Genomic DNA, 17,324 nt, shown 5'->3' with positions numbered 1-17,324 from the left:
GATATATATTATCTATGTTATTTTTCATATATATTATATTAAAAAATCATTTTAATTGAAACTAGTTTAATTGAGCCAATGCCCTCATTGATTCAATGCAAGTTAGAATAATTATTTTTATTTTCTTTTATTTATTATGGTTTATATTCTTAAACAATAATTTATTATGATTACTAATTGCAAATAATTGTAAAATAAAAAAGGTTGCAATTTTTTCATAATTTTAAAGATATAACAAATGTTTTTTTAATAAGTATGAGATTAGTTCACTTTACAATCTTATATTAAAGGCTAGAGCACCTAAATGTTAGATTAACCAAAGGATCAAGGTGACGTAGGTTGTTGTCAATACTCAAATCTCAATAAGAATTAGATGAAAGGAAGATCAAACAAAGTTATTGAGAAAAACAAAATGTAACAATAGTGATTATTAACATAAGTACATAACATGTTGTAATGATTCTTCAATTACAAAATCAAAATACTTTCATGTAGCGGTGTCAATTAAGACCGACAGGGCATAAACAGGCTGGTCTTATAAAGCCAGATTACACCTCAGGGCTTTAATTTGACCAGCCTGGTCTTAGCTTTCAAGACCTTGACTCTATATTTTTTAATTTAAAAATTTTAAATTTAGTGATAAAAAGAACTAGCCTCTCTTAACATAAAGAACTAAGATTCAAATATCCACTAAAAGAAGTGCAAGTATATTTAATGCCTAATAGTATTTCAAAAAGGATTATCATATACGCCATGGGTCAAAAAGAAAGGAATTATAACTTTAAATTCCTACACTTTGCTTGTATTTTGTTATAGGTCCTTATATTTTGTTCATAAAAAACCTAAAATATTAAAAAAAATGCTAAGATTTATAATAAAATGTAAAGATTTAAAATTATATTTCAAAAAAAAAAAAGAAGTCAAAGTACTTCTACAAAAAGAAAAAGAACACATCTCTCCAGCTGCCTACCTAACCAGCTACTAATACATGAAATTCTCCAAATCCTTATACACGCATAAAATCCAGAAACCTTGGGTTTCACCATCAAATTAAACCTTGATTGCTTGATCATCATCAATAGTTTCCTTTGCCTGAGCTTGTGCCTCGACTTGAGTTTGGCCTTGGGCGTGAGCCTGAGCCTGCTTGGGGCAGTGCCAAAAACGGTGAGTTTTATGATGATGAGGAAAATGACGGTGATGAAAAGCTCGACTAATCACAATCCCAAACATGGTTCCTAATCCGAAAGTTAAGCCTGTCCTTAGCACAGCCATTTGATAGATATGTAAATGAATAGATGAAGCTGTATGAAGAAAGCGTTCGAAGGGGAATTGTAAGAAGCAGGGAACAGAGCAAAAGTGATTAATTAGATGTGGGGAATTATTGTGGCCTTAGATATATATATATATATATATATAATATATTATGTTGCAAATAAGAGGCTCTGTCACGTTGCCTTGACGCTCACGCCCTTGCCCCATGCTCAAGTAACCCCTTCTTCAAGGGTCAACTCGCACTCCTTACGGCAACTTTTTTTGAGTCAAAATTCTTGACCAAAAATTTTTTGACATATATAAAATTAAAAATTTTAACAGTTTGAGTTTATTCAAATCGGACTCAATTTAAACTAAATTTATTTAAATTAATTCTAAAATATTTTACCCTCTTTAAAAAATTTATATAATCAAATCTAGCGTTAATTTTTTTTGAATAGGTGGCTTGACTCAAATTATCAACTTCAAAAATAAATAAGGTATAATAAAAATAAAATACCTTTAAAATATATAAATGATAAATAGATGTCACAAAATATGATAATTATTTTTTAGTTTTTTGTGACTTATTTATCATTTTATTTTTTTATAAAATGGCATATTTGCTCCTAACCTGTCGGTCACCACCATCTCCCTCTTCCAAAGCGCCATCATCTTTCATCAACTCCAGTCAAGGAACTTTCAGAGAGCAAAGAAACAAGTCTGTTTGGCAAACTATTTTAAAAATAATTTTCTATTTTTTAAAATAAAAATTTATTTGATAACGTATTTTTAAAAAATATTTTAAAAAGTAAAAAATATTATTTTAAAGAACAAAATAATAAAAATATATTTTAAGTGTTTTCGAAATTATTATTTTAAAAAATAAAAAAATAAAATTATTATTTTTTATTTTTAAATATATTTTATAAAATATTAATTCTCAGAATAACAAACCATAAATGGTTTTAAACGAGCATGAGAGCATGAATCTGCTTTTTTGCTGATATTGTGACGTTGTAGCAAGATGCGATCTCTCTCTTCGCAATCACCTAGCCTTTTGGTCCTTTCTCACAGCGAGAGAAGAAAAGCCTGGAGTGGGCATGGAAACAATAATTTGATATTTTATTAAATGAATTTTTATTGTATGTTTGTCTATTTAAAATACTGCGTGTGTGTTTTTTCCTATTAACATAATTCAAATACTTACATAAATGCAATTTAGGCATCAAAATTTAGAGTAAAATATAGTAATCTCCTTTCTATTGTACTTTAAGTACGAATATATTATCTTTATTTTTAAAACCCAAATGAACATCAATTAAAATCAATAATTATTAAATGCAAACCTCCATTACATTTTTAAGATTTCATTTCAATCCACTCAATTGTTAATTAACTATTAAATTACATACTTTTAATTAAAATTTTCCTCTTTAAATATAAATGTTATCTAAAAATTATTTAATTCATCCAAAAAAATTAATGACAATATTTTTACATTTTTAGTTTATATTTTAATTTTTTGATTTTGCAAAATTATTTATTTAGTAATATTAAAATAATTAAATAAATAAGTCAGCTAAAATAATATTTCAAACAAGTATGTAAAAGACTTAATAAAATAGGAATTTAATATAATAAGAGATAAATTAGTTTATATAATTTTAGTAAGATATATTAAATTTTTTTATTTGAATATTGTTATACTTAATTATTTAAAGTTCTTTAAATTGGAGAGAGAAAGAAAGAATATACAATTAGATTATAAGAAAAAATTAATAATTTTAATTTTTTTACTTAATGACAAATTAAAAAAATTAACTATAAACCTAACATAATATTCTTAACGGCATTAAAAATTAGACTAAGTGTTAATTTTAAAAATAAAAAAGAAAGTATCTGTAATTTAAGTAAAATGGAAGGGAGGTCAATGGTTTTTTACTCTAAAATTTAATTGTCAACAAGAATGGTAAAAGAAAGCTGTTGGTGTAATTAAATATAAATGATTTTGTTAGAAAAATTAAATAAAGATAAAGGATAAAGTTGGTATAAATATGTATGCAGTATACTTCTTAAAAAAATTGAAGACCATTTTTGCCCATCAACTATATATTTACTTAAGATAGTTTAATATTTTAAAATTATTTAAAGTAAAATTTACCCTTTCAACATCTAGAAGATTGCATTGGGCACCCAAAGTTATTATAACTGACCATCTTTTATTTTTTATTTAATTAAGATGAATTTTGAAATTTCTACCAATATTTGAATGTGTATAAATAATTATTCATACGTTTTTGTTAAAAATATGAAAAAGAGAAGCTGCAAAACCATGACAATTACTCCCTCCATTCAAAAATATAAGGCATTTTTTGAGGAGTTGGATATTTAAAAATATAAGACATTTTTTGTTTTTTGAGGTGTAATCATTGTCTTTTTTTAAAAAATACCTCTATTGAAAATAAGTTTATATTTACTGTAGAATGTTTAATAGGGGTAAATATAAAAGGATAAAATTAGTTAAAAAATAGATAACTACTTTATTAGATGTGAGATTCAATTAAAAATGTGTTATATTTTTTAGGGGAGGGAGTATATGCTTGAATGTATAGGGAGATTTATCTCTATTTAAATCAATAGCACTGCTGATTGTTTTAATTTACAAAAGAAACATAACACCCACTTAAAAGTTGGATTTTGAAATGTAAAACACAAAAACAGACCATAATAAAGTGAAATATATCTTTTTAATAGAATTCACTAAACCTTTCTCATGCATTAATACATGACTCTCAATAATTGGTTGGATTAAAGATGGCCAAGTGGACTCATGATAAGGATTGAAAGTTAAAACAAGTTAGAGGGATTATCCTAACATAAGCCACGTTTCATCAAATCGGTCCAATCCAATACAAGAAGATAAGATGTGATAGATACTTAATACTTGATCAACTTATTATAATTGTCTAGCGTTAATCAATTTTTTCAAGTTAATAGTTTAAGAACAATTATTTTTTTTCAAAAGAAAGCCAATTTCATTAATATCAAAAAAATTAAGTACAAACACCAATAGTCGAAATAAAAAAAACACTAAAAAAAACCTAAAATTGCAACCTAACACACCAAACTCACAAAAAAATAAAAGCAAAACAGAAACAACAATAACAATATATTAGGAAAACAAATTAATCAATACTAATCTTAGTAAAACAAGAAACGCAATTCCTTGTATTCACAAAGTTTCCATTAATCAGATTAGCCTTCAACACATCACACAAGAAAGATGGTGCTGAACACAACCACCCATAAGGTCCCATCCCCATTCTATCGACAGTTGCCAACAAGTTAGCAGCACCATCCCCTGGTGAGCAACCAAGAAAAAGAACACACCAAGCCTTTGATCAACTAATAGAAAAATCTCAAATACAATAGCCTTGCATTGCCACTCCACACCAGTCAAAGAATGATCCAAGATTCTCTTGAACAAGCTTTCACAATCAGTCTCTATGCAGAAATTATGACATGATAATTTGTCACTAGCCATTAGAGCATTCTTCATAGCAACAGGATCAAAAGTAGATTTCACATGAACATTTAAGCCTTCTCCACCTAAGAGTAGTTTATGAACAATTGACTAATTTATTTTTGTTAACAAATTCAAATGTTCATATGATATTTTAAAAAAAAACATAAAAGCTCTATTTTTTTAAAGGAAAACATAACTTTTAATTCTTGCATTTTGCTCGTATTTTGCTATAGGTCTTTGCATTTGTTTCGATGTTTTAGGTCTCCACACTTTTTTTATGTTCTAGATCCCTACACTTTATTTATGGAGGGACCTAAAATACCAAAAAAAATACAGGAATATATAACGAAATGTGAGCAAAGTGTAAAGATCTACAATTATATTTTTTCTCTTTTTTTAATTTCTTACAAAAAGAGCTTAATGAACATTACAATGTGAACGAGATTGACAAGAGTCAAGAGGTGAAACATCCCTTAACTTTTACATCATATTTAGTTACACCAAGGTACACTTTATTATAAGACTTAAATGATTTTAAACCCCTTACTATAATAGAAAAGTATCTACTATAGTAACTATAAATAAAGTATCTTCTCAAATCACTACCATTGTAAATAAAAGGTTTACTATGGTAGAAAGAACAAAACTTACCATTTTAAAATCTTGCCATGATAGAAAAAAGTCTACCATGGTAAAAAAAAAATTAAAACATTTAATGAAAACTCACCACAGTATAAAAGAATTTTTCTTACATGAGAAATGTGTATTAAAATCAACTACCATGTTAGAAAATGTTCTAATATGGCAATTTAGAAGAAAACCCAATAGAATACTTGATGTCAAGAGTAGGATCCCAAAACTATTTGAAAATTAAACCACGATATTGATTTAAGATACTCAAATTTAAGGAAGCGTGATTCCCAAGGACTTAATCATCCTAATACAAGTTAAAAGAGGGTAAGAAGGGGAAAAGTGCTTTTCTAGAAAATTATTGAAAGCATAGGGGCAACATTAGAAAACAGGGCCTTTCACCATGGCGCACACTAACCACGCTGCTATGAATGGCATAAAGGCATCCACCTAATATTTGTGTAGCTCACCACGATAAATAAGATACTTGTTGTGGCAAATAAGACACTCATCACAGCAGAAAGGACAATGATAGTGCCAAAATTATAGTCAAAGACAATTTCCCTGCTTAAACTTTAAATGCACATAACTTGTCATACAGACAACCAATTTATGTGATTTAAGTGTTTATATGAAGCTTATTTAATAATAGTTTTGGTTGGCATATGAATTCCACCATATGAAAACTTTATCCACTAAAATATTTAATGGCTCTAAAATATACTATCAAACTTTCTAACACTTTTAAACCACCCCCCAAAACCATTAATTAAAGTATAAGACACTTGATCACATCATATATATAGATTATAACACATACACACAAGAATTTACCCAAGCACATGCAATTATCCATAGTTGGGTTATAGCTATCCAACATAATTAAGGATGATCCAAACTAACTTTTGACCATAATGCATTAATATGTCATCTCTAATCATTATAGTCAAAAACATTCTAAATAAATACATAAGATTCAAAAACTATTCTCACACAAGTTTTTAAATAAGAGTCATGTTTTCACTTTACATCATGATCACCCCTAAGTTGCCAAAAGTACACATTAATAAAAAAAAAAAAAGATGAGGCCTTACAACTAAATGGTATTTCACACACCAACACTATGTCTCAAGTGCTTCTTCGGTCGAGCTCTTCCATGAAAAATAGTTAACAATAAGGAATGAGACATAAAGGATTAAAGGTCCTAGAAACCAAACTAAAATGCCATGATGCATAAACTTGCAATTAACAATGTGGATTACTAAGTGGGTAAGTAAACGCATTTCTAAAACACTAGATATTTCAAATAACAAAAAACACAATTATAATGCATGACAACACCACCTGACACCATAGTCAGAACTCTAACTCACCTAGCTAAAAGTAAACTAGTCCAAACCACACATGCCACCCATTAGGCCTAATGGGGGAATACCATGTGATAGTTTAGTTCAACACAAAATGCTCCTGACCTTAAACCACTAGATTGGTCTTAGCGAACTTACCTTAGTGAAATCCAACTCAATCAGGGCTCCTTAGGTCACTGTAGGCTAAACCTAGTAGAGAGAACTCAAAAACCACACCTTTAAAATGTTTAAAATGAGTTTTTGACTTTTACTTTTGGTAACTCACACATTTATAATTTTTTTTGAAATGCACTGCTTGCCCTAGCGAGTTGCTCCACTCAATTAAATCCATATTTTTCATAATTAAATTCATATTAAAATTAGGATGTTATAGGAAGCACTGATGTACTGTAGCGGAATGGGATAACCTAGCCATAATACAAAACAAGTTTACATAGTAGAATGGAAAGAGATGATTTGAAGACCAACCTTAACCCAGATCTAGCAGGAATTATAAACTCAACTCAGATATGGCATATCCAAACTTGATTTGGTTCACCATACAAATAAGAAGACCACCTCATCGTTGATCTGGTTCGCCGATATAGATGTAAGGAACCCAATGATGGTAAGGGAGAGTGAAGAACTTAGGGACAAAGCTTGGCTTGTTGATGACAATGGTCGAAGGGAGAAAAGAAGACACTCTATTGTCATTGGGTTTAACAGACGTATAAGACATGCACCTTGTAGTTGTTAGTAGATCTAGTAGCATTGTCGGTAGTGTAGTTAGCTATCGAATTGTAGTTCTTGAGGCAAACTATACGCTCCGTTGATGGAGAAGGTAAAAAGTGAAGGGTTTCAATATAAATTTTAAGTAAGGATATTTTGGACTGAAAAAATTCATTCATAAGCTAATAGGCCCATTCTTATAGTCAACCAATTGAATAACCACTCTTACCTACCAAATGAGGGAATAAGCCATTTTCACTTTTATTCTCATTCCATTCCAACCCATTTTGCTGTACCAAATATGGCCTATTAGTATTACCACCACCCCCATCCATATTAATTTGAATGCTGTGTGAGACCATTTTTAATAAATTGCAATCTTTCAAGTAATTTGAGAATGCTTTCAATATTTTTTATTTCATATGGCTATAAAATTATTAAAGCATCCCTATACTCCAAAGAGGTGCTATACATGTCACATTGTCTAAAGATTACTAAAGTTTCATATAGAGATTACATTATTTTATATTATATTATAAGGTTAAGGTAAAAAAATACCTACCATGTGGTCAGTTAGGAATATTCAATAGCCTAAAGTAAGAAAAATGACAAAAAATACTTATAACATTACCAAATTTGATGCAAAATTGACCAAATTGTTAACTTTATCCGAACACTATTAGTTTTTAGTGTTAGTTGCTAACTGTACTCGCTACATGTCGGTCGTTGTTGATGTGGACTAAAACAGAGACAAAAATACTTATGAAGTCATCTGGGCAAGAGCATCTGGTAGTTTAAAGTGAGAAAAAAAAGAAAAAAATACCTATAATGTTATTAAAGTTGGTATAAAAGTGACCAATCCATCAAATTTATATATGGGAAACTAGGTGGGCTCGACCTTTATGGCCCCAGCCCTTAAAAGCTTAAGCCTTAAAGCTTGATTTTCTAAATTTTAACTTAATCATGAGGCCTAACCCTTACAATAAATATTAACTATATTGTGTCATTATCAAATATATATATATATATATATATATCAAAAGATAAAACATAAAAATTACGATAAAATGCCACAAAACTATTTAACCACAGCTATAAATTAATGCTTGCACATTATCTGGAAGGAGGCAATAATGATACTTTATTAGAATACAAGAGCATATGCTAAAAGACAATTCACTAGTTATTGTAGTGATCGGAATACTTAGAATATTGCATGTCATCCTCGAAAGATTTGAAAATCATTGCTGATTAGTCTTCCACCGATGCAATACATCTAATTGTGAAAACTGGTGACCACTAAAAAAAACTTTTTCCAAATAATAATTCAGATTTTCTAATAAAAGAAACATCCCTATTCTTGAAATTAAGAAAATCCTACATTTAAAAAAATCTCTAATCCAACCATACAGTGTGCTTTTAGTTTTTACACACAAAATTGTAACAAGGCTTGGTGGTCGCCTGAGTCTGAGCCCTTCTTTTAGGGTTTACCAAGGTTGGCCTCGAAGCCTAATTACCTTATAAATGACCCATTTTTCAAGCTCAAATCCTTATTTAAATAAGGCTTTCTGGCCTGGCCTTTATTCTTGATTCTAATTAAATTCCTTAAATGTTGACCCTTTAGCTAACACATAGGCAAAAGTTGATCATTTTTTTTACTGATGTTAGTTTCATTTCGCTTTGATCTTAAGAAACACAGAAGGCCTTGTCTTTTTGAAGTTACATTAATACAAGTAATAATGTCTTTAATACCGATACTGACTGCCTTTTACCCTAAAAAATTCTTCTATACCAGTACTAAGTCACATTGTTCTTCTTTGGTATCAATACCAATACTATCTCTCTCAATACCAGTACTAATAGTGACTGGTTAGGTATTAAACCATTCAACACTGGTACTATCCTTATAAAGTCCACACTATCTATTCTAATACTAATATTTACAATACTCGTACTATACTAAGCTTTCATGTCTTAACTATGTATATCAATACTAATACTGTAAGTACTAATACCAGTATTAACATGAAGAAAATTGCTTTGTTTCTCATTTCACTCTTTAAAAGTATCAATTTTGATTTTTCCCTTATTTATTTCAGTTTCTAAGTGTTGTGCCGGCTTAGGTGTCCATGTCGCTCTTTGAAATTTCACTTAGGAATATTTTTGTCCACATCAGTTAAATATGATTAATTTCTACTTAGATGTTAGCTAAACAGTTAATATTTAAGAGATTTGATGGATTGATTACTTGTACACCAACTTTGATAATGTTATGGGTATTTTTTTTCTCATTTTAGACTATTAGGTGCTTCTGGTTGATGACTTCATAGATATTTTTGCCCTTTTTTTGATCTACGTCAACAATAACTAACATGTGGCAAGCACAATTAATAGTTAACACTGAAAACTAATGACGTTAGGGCAAAGTTAAATGTTTGGTCACTTTTACACTAATTTTGGTAACGTTATAAATATTTTTATCTTTTCTTTCACTTTATGCTACTGGATGCTCCTAGTCGACCACTTGATAGGTATTTTTGCACCTTACCCTTATATTATATTATATTAGAAGTCACATATAGTAAAATATTTTAATGATATTTAATAATTTCATTGAAAGCATTTAAAATAGTCAAGTAATTACACAAATATGAGCATTTAAAACTAATTTGTTATTCTATGCATTCCCTATTCTAACTAGATTGCAACGCAGGTGTGCCAAAAGAGTATATCCTCAAACAGTATGATATACTCGACCTATAAATTAAATGGTGAGTTTTTGGTGTCTTTTGCCATAATTTTCTTAGATGCATGTGCTTAAAAATAAAGAAAAATGAGAAAACAAAGATGAAGCAAAATGGGAGGATTTCATTGTGAGAGCTGGCATGATATTGATATGTATATAAAATAAATTATTGGAAATATAAAATAGAAAACTAAAAGAAAAATGCTAGAGCAGCAGTTGTCATTCTATTGGATGCAAGGGACTCACTGCTCTCTGCTAGAGGCATGTTACTCTATAGGAACTACATCTAATTTGTCAAAAGACAATAATTACATTTAGTTTGTTAAAAGATAAAGTATCTGACTTGGTTAGACCAAATGTTACATTGTTTAGAGTGTTGTTGAGTTGATTAGAGTTGGAGAAAGGTCTCTTATGTGTGACTTGCTTTTCTTTCATAGGCATAAAGTAGTAGTTTTTTCTTAGCTTCACCTTCTAGCCATTAGCTGCAGGTTATTTTCCTTCTAAATTTTCTTGTTTTCCTTCCATTTTAAAGAGGTGCGTTGACTAACCAAGTGTTAGCAATAGTTGATGAAATCTAGTCTGAGTCATGCTCAAGGACACTGTCTTTAAGAGCTATTTCACCATACCGGGTTGATCGTGCGACAGCTCCCCAGGATTAAACAGAAACTCTTCCTACTAAAAGTAAGGACACAGGACAACAGAAATTCACATAATATATTCAAGTAACTACACAATGAACTAGAATGATAGAAGAGGAGAGAAAGGTCGAGAGTACCAAGTATCTCACTGAACCTATGGCAAGTATTGCCTTTTATAGGTAGATCTCATAACGTTGGGTAATAAAACCACCTTAATCACAATTAAAAAATGGTTTCAAATAATAATGTTGTTTAAATGATACGTTATAAAATAATGAATAGACTTAAATAATAATTAATATTATTAATTTATAATAATTTCTTTTGAAATACTCAAAAATATGTATAATTTTCAACAATCCCCCACATAATTCAAAAGGAAGAAATTTTTTTTTGAAAAACTATCTTATACAAATAATTTTGTATCTCCAAAAATAGTTTCCAAAATTTTGGAAAATTGCCCAGAATTACATCTAACTTGTGTGCAATTATATGCAAGAGCCCATTTCTCCTCTAAGCCCATTTATTAGCCCAAGTTCACATCTTAAGTTCTTATCATCTTAGTACTAAGGTCTTCATTCATTTGAGCAACATGGGACTTTCCTTTTGACACAATAGTAACAATCCCTCACATGTGTCAAAAGGACCACTATCATCTGAGTTATTTTTACAGAAGATAATCACTTCAAATTTGGTGTCTTTCGACTTGAACCAAACCTAGACCAATAAAACTTAACACACAGAAAAGTTGGTGTAACTTTGTTATTGAACCAACAAATCTTGGTTGTGTGCTAGAGGTCTTATTAGTCAGATTATACCCCCCACAATTTCCATTGTTAATGAGGTTTTACACATTATTAGCCATGCGCACCTGGTTTTAACAAATGCTTTAGAGATTTTGCCACAATCTCATAGGAGCGGCTCCACTTCACATTTGTATAAGTGTTTTTATCAAGTGTATCTGTAATGAATACACCATCCATATGGACTATGAAAACATTAAGAGCTTTCACTCAGCCTCCGATCAATGCATTCTAGAACTTTCTCAAGCCATAGGAAGGGATAAAAATTTAATGCTAGCAAAACTAACAAGTGACTTGTTCTTACCCATTGAACCTTCTTTATGGGATCTCCAATCACAAAAGTTGGGTTGCCATCACTGTTAATTTCAAATTGACTTAAGTCCCATTCTCCTTGACATTAAAATTCTTCCCCAAGGGTTAGTTAACGGATTCATCAGATTTACATCTAATTTTTACATAATCAATTGAGATAACTTCCTCTTTTAGCTTGCTTAATTATATCTCAAACGATATCTACCTATGCCATTATTCTCTTTACAATGACTATCACCATTTGGCCATTGTTCTCTTTGCAATGACTATTGCCATTTGCCAATTACACAAATCATTGACATAATGTGTGTCAGTTTTACTCTCAATGCAATATTATTCATTAAGAAGTTTCTGAACTACTTAGCCTCATTTTTAGCCAACTTTAGAGTATTATACTCTGACTCACATAATATTTTATTTGGCTATAAATGAATTTTTCCTCATAAATATAAAATTAAATCTACATCATTGTATTATTTTAATACAATGGAAATCCATTTTATGTGACACCAACATTTATGGTATCTCTCAAACGTTCGTTTGTTTCATCCTCTCATGAGACTGTTTGATATGCTCAATCATTACGTAACATAACTATATCATAAATGCTCATCAACATTGAGTGTCGGACTTACACACAAAAAAAATTGCTATGGAAATTTTTCACAACTTAGCCTCCAATTTCAGAGTAAAAACTTTATGATCTTGTTATTATATTTGTTTCTATTATCACTAAAGGTGGATAATCATTAGTTGATCTTCCCACATTAATATCCATGTATTTTATACACCGGGGGTCCACTATTCACAATCCATAATTTAGAAATATTCTATTTATTTCATGGGACCATAACACATATTATCCACCTTTGGGATAAACAAATCATTATTCATAAACATGAATATTGATGCCAAGATAATTAAACAAGTCACATACCTATTTTAAAATAAATTTATCTACACTAGATAAATAATTAAATTTTGACCACCATTACAATGCTTGTTTCAAGCTAAGCGACAAAAATTTCATAATTAACAAATTTTTTCATCATGCAAATAATAGCCTCCTCTTAATTGATTTTCCTCTAAATCACAATAGAATAATATCTTGGTATTTATAAAATGATGCTAACAATTTAGTACAATACATGTGTGTGTGTGTGTTTATAAAATGATGCTAACAATTTAGTACAATACGCGTGTGTGCGTGCGTGCGTGCGTGTGTGTGTGTGTGTTTTTTTTTTTTTTTAAAGCAAAGTAAGTTTTGCTAAACACCCCCACACTTATAAATATTTCATACTCCATGGATAATGATTCTTATCAAAGTAGAATCTTGCCGTACAATATCTCCCATTCTAATTTTCTCATAATTTGGAATCCATCATAAACATATCAATACATACACACAAACCCACATTTTAGATATTAATTTGTGAATGATCAAAAATTATTTTCTGGCATGTGTTCTAAGCAGTGCAAGCAAAGACCATATATAACATTTTTTTTATTTAGAGCTAGAAAAAAAATAATCATTGCCTACACCTAATTAATGTAGTCAACAAATTTCTAAAATCAAATTTTACATATATCTTCTCAAATATCTCATGCCTTAACTTAAATAAGCTATGCAATGAATAAAGTAATTACATCTTAAAATATAAAGGCAAATAAAGCAACGTATCCAATCAAAGAATATTGGATAACTTTTACCAATCAAATAAATTAACTTTATTATGAGATATTATGGTGCCATAATAAATATTTGAAATATAATTTCAACAAATTAATGGCATTGATATTCGAAGTGATGCCTAATCAATTCCTTTTTTTACGGTAAAAAAAAATGCCATGCACCTACATTTGGATACTTTAAAGCATATTAATGATGGTATCATATCAAAGCAATTTATTCTTGCTCAAACTTACAAACTTAACAATATCTCCCTCGGCCAGTCAAGAATTTGAACATAATATCCACAAAATTGAATGCACTAATAAATTCACATAGCAATACAAATTCGACATCATCAAATTGCAAATATTTTAATTCTCTAAAAATTATTAAGTTCATCAAACTATATATATATTAAATATACTATCACAGAAAATTGCAAATTCTGCCATATTAATATAAACAAAATATTAAGGTTTAATTCCAACGGTTTCATTGACCAAAAAAACCAAAGTTTTCATACAACTGTTATGGAAATGATAATAAATAATAAATTCTAATCATTGCAGTTTATTAATGATTGCTGAGTAAATCCTAATCATTTGCTGAATTGTTTATGTTCGTATCGGCCAAATTAAAATTCTCATTACAATTGTTGAAGGGGTCATGCACTCAATAATGGCCTTTAAAATTTATTCCTTAAATTAGTTTAATCATCACCATCTATAGTTTTGTTTGATCATTTGCCATTTTCCGGAGGAAAAAAAAAATAGCCACATACTGCAACTCCTATGATAGGCCTAAGAATCATCTCTGGTTGTCATTATTCAAGATGTTTATATTTTTCCCTTTTATTTTCTCAACCGAATTCCCTTTAGTTGACTACTCTACGAAGCTTTTTCCATGCATATCGTAGTATCTAAATATTTCTGCATCAAACTCAAGCCACAAATCTTATCAAGCTTGTGGATGAGGTGTGCTCATATTACTGTTATCTCTATTAATCTATCAAACACCCATTCGCATTTATGCCAATTCTTAACTACTAAAATAACATTACAAATTGCAATTTTAAACTGTAGAAAGATATAGGTACCTGAAATAGAATAGGACCCCATGTTCGTGCAGGAGGAAGAACTGCAATGGAATAATTAGATTCTGTTGAGCCATACGTTCGTAGCTATGGTGGGGTCGACTTCCACAATTATTTGGTAGCTGAAGGAATGTGAATGCTCTCCTTACACAACATTCAATCACTTTGCCAATATCATAAGCATGTGGTATCCATGCTTGAACTCAAATGCATAGCCACTGAGGTCTTAAATGAGTTCAGATTTTGGAGCAAATTTAGCATTCTTGGTGTTTATACTCATCATTGCCCATTTCAGCATATACTTACTCACACGTGCCCCAACACTTGACTCTATTCATAAAACCATCAAAACTCATTGCCTCTCTCAACGTGCCTCTATTGGCTCTTACAGCCATAACATGCTAGAAAATAGCTCTTAAGATTGTTGGCGATAGCTGATGAAATCTAGTCTGAGTCATGCCCAAGGACACTGTCCTTAAGAGCTATTCCGTCACACTGGGTTGATCAAGCGGCAGCTCTCCATGATTAAACAGACTCCTTCTACTAAAAGTAAGGACACAAAACAACAAAAATTTACATAATATACTCAGGTAACTACACAATGAACTAGAATGATAGAAGAAGAGAGAAAGGTCGAGAGTTTCAAATCTCTCACTGAACCTATGGCAAGTATTGCCTTTTATAGGTAGATCTGATAATGCTGGGCAATAAAACCACCTTAATTACAATTAAAAAACGGTTTCAAATAATAATATTGTTTAAATTATATGTTATAAATAATGAATAAACTTAAATAATAATTAATATTATTAATTTATAATAATTCTTTTTCTTTTTGAAATACTCAAAAATATTTATAATATCCAACACCAAGTCATCCTACAACTACATACCTTCTAGAAGACTTTGGCATGATTGGGCTTAGGACAAAAATTACATTTTAGTCTAACCACAACCATAGAAAAATTGCATTAGTGACAAACAAAAAATAGCATTTAAAGTAAAAAAAGAGAAGCACTAGGATATCTTCAATTAATCCATGGGTTGTCATGAATTCATGGCGTGAAGAAACAGAACAAAATTTGATGCCATGAGTGCGATTGGCAAAACAGTGTTTCCCTTATCGTCTTCTCGTTGATCCCTTATTGTTGATTGTGGAAAGGAATCAAAACAAGTGTCGCTTCTACGAAAAATCCTAACCCAACCGTGGCCAAAAAGCTGTATCATAAAAACAAAAGCAGACAGACAAGGACACTTTCCCAAAAAAAAAAAAAATTAATAACTTTAATTAAAAGAAACAACAGGTACAGTTACAATAGAGTCTCAAAATATTAAATTAATAATATTATATTCTCAATAATTTTTTAAAATGAGTTGAAAAAATAATTATAAATTTATGAGTTTTAATTATAAATAATGCATTAAGTTTTAAATATAATTATCAAATTGCACTTAAGATTTTCTAACTAAGCTCTTGGTCCCCATGTAAACTTTTTGTGTTATTGCACAAAAAGAGCAAAATAAAAGAAAAGAAAATTCGTGCCCGGATTATAAATACATCACATGTTTGAGAGTTGATCCACCTAAATCAGAAGTTGAGTTTGAGTTTTTAAAATTTCCAGTATGAGGTATGCTCCTAAAAATGTTTCTGCAAGTTATTAACTGAATTAGTTTAAATCAAATATTTAAAATTTTGGAACATGAGAAAACAATGTATGGATACATTACCAATCCACCACATTGTTCATATGAATATTGGCCAAATTATACGTAAATTCTCTAAAATAATCTCTCTAAACATTATAATAGACCCCCTTAAACTTTTACATTCATGCAGATAACTCACATACTATTAGGTTTTGTTCATTGCATATTTGTGCATAGCTTAAAATTTAAGGGTTACTTGTATATAACTTTTAAATTTGTGAGAATTTATACTTTGAGAGAATTACATGAGCACAAAATAAAGCTCATAGGGGTATAATTAATTGTTGGGGATTATCTACTACCAATTTAAAAGTTTAGTAGATTTCATATTAAGTTTTAAAGATTAATGGAAGTATTTGAATATGGTTTTAAAATTTAGGAGAGTAAATCAAAAGGAGTTGGTCTCAGTGAAAGGAGTTATGATCATTTAATATGGGTTATGAGTTTGAGCTTATACAAATGCATAAAAAAATGTCTTTGAGAGAGCTATTTTTAATTGAGCTCCACAATGTTTGAATCTAGCTCAATTAATTGTGTTCTATAAAAAGCTTAGGGGAGTTTTGTAAATTTACTTGTTATATTTTTAGTTTTTCTTTAAAATTTAGTTATGATAAAATTAATTAATTGTTAATCACTTTACACACACACACCAATATATATATATATATATATATATAAAATTAGTAAACCTTTTCATAAGGAGAAGCGTTCAGGTGTATTCATCATTATCGTTATCATTATTCATCAAAACCAACGGTCACAAAGAGAATGGTCTCTTTAGCTGTTACCGTAGCATTTTGCCTCTTTCTTACCGTTAATGCTTGAAAAGTTGGCACCTCCGCCTACATGAAAGAATCAATAAAGTTGA

This window comes from Prosopis cineraria, unplaced genomic scaffold (genome assembly GCF_029017545.1).
Source record: "Prosopis cineraria cultivar Desert tree isolate PC_DT_omini unplaced genomic scaffold, ASM2901754v1 PC1404, whole genome shotgun sequence".
NCBI classification, from domain to species: domain Eukaryota; kingdom Viridiplantae; phylum Streptophyta; class Magnoliopsida; order Fabales; family Fabaceae; genus Prosopis; species Prosopis cineraria.
The sequence above is the reverse complement of the archived record's forward strand: the minus strand, read 5'-3'. Positions refer to the sequence as shown.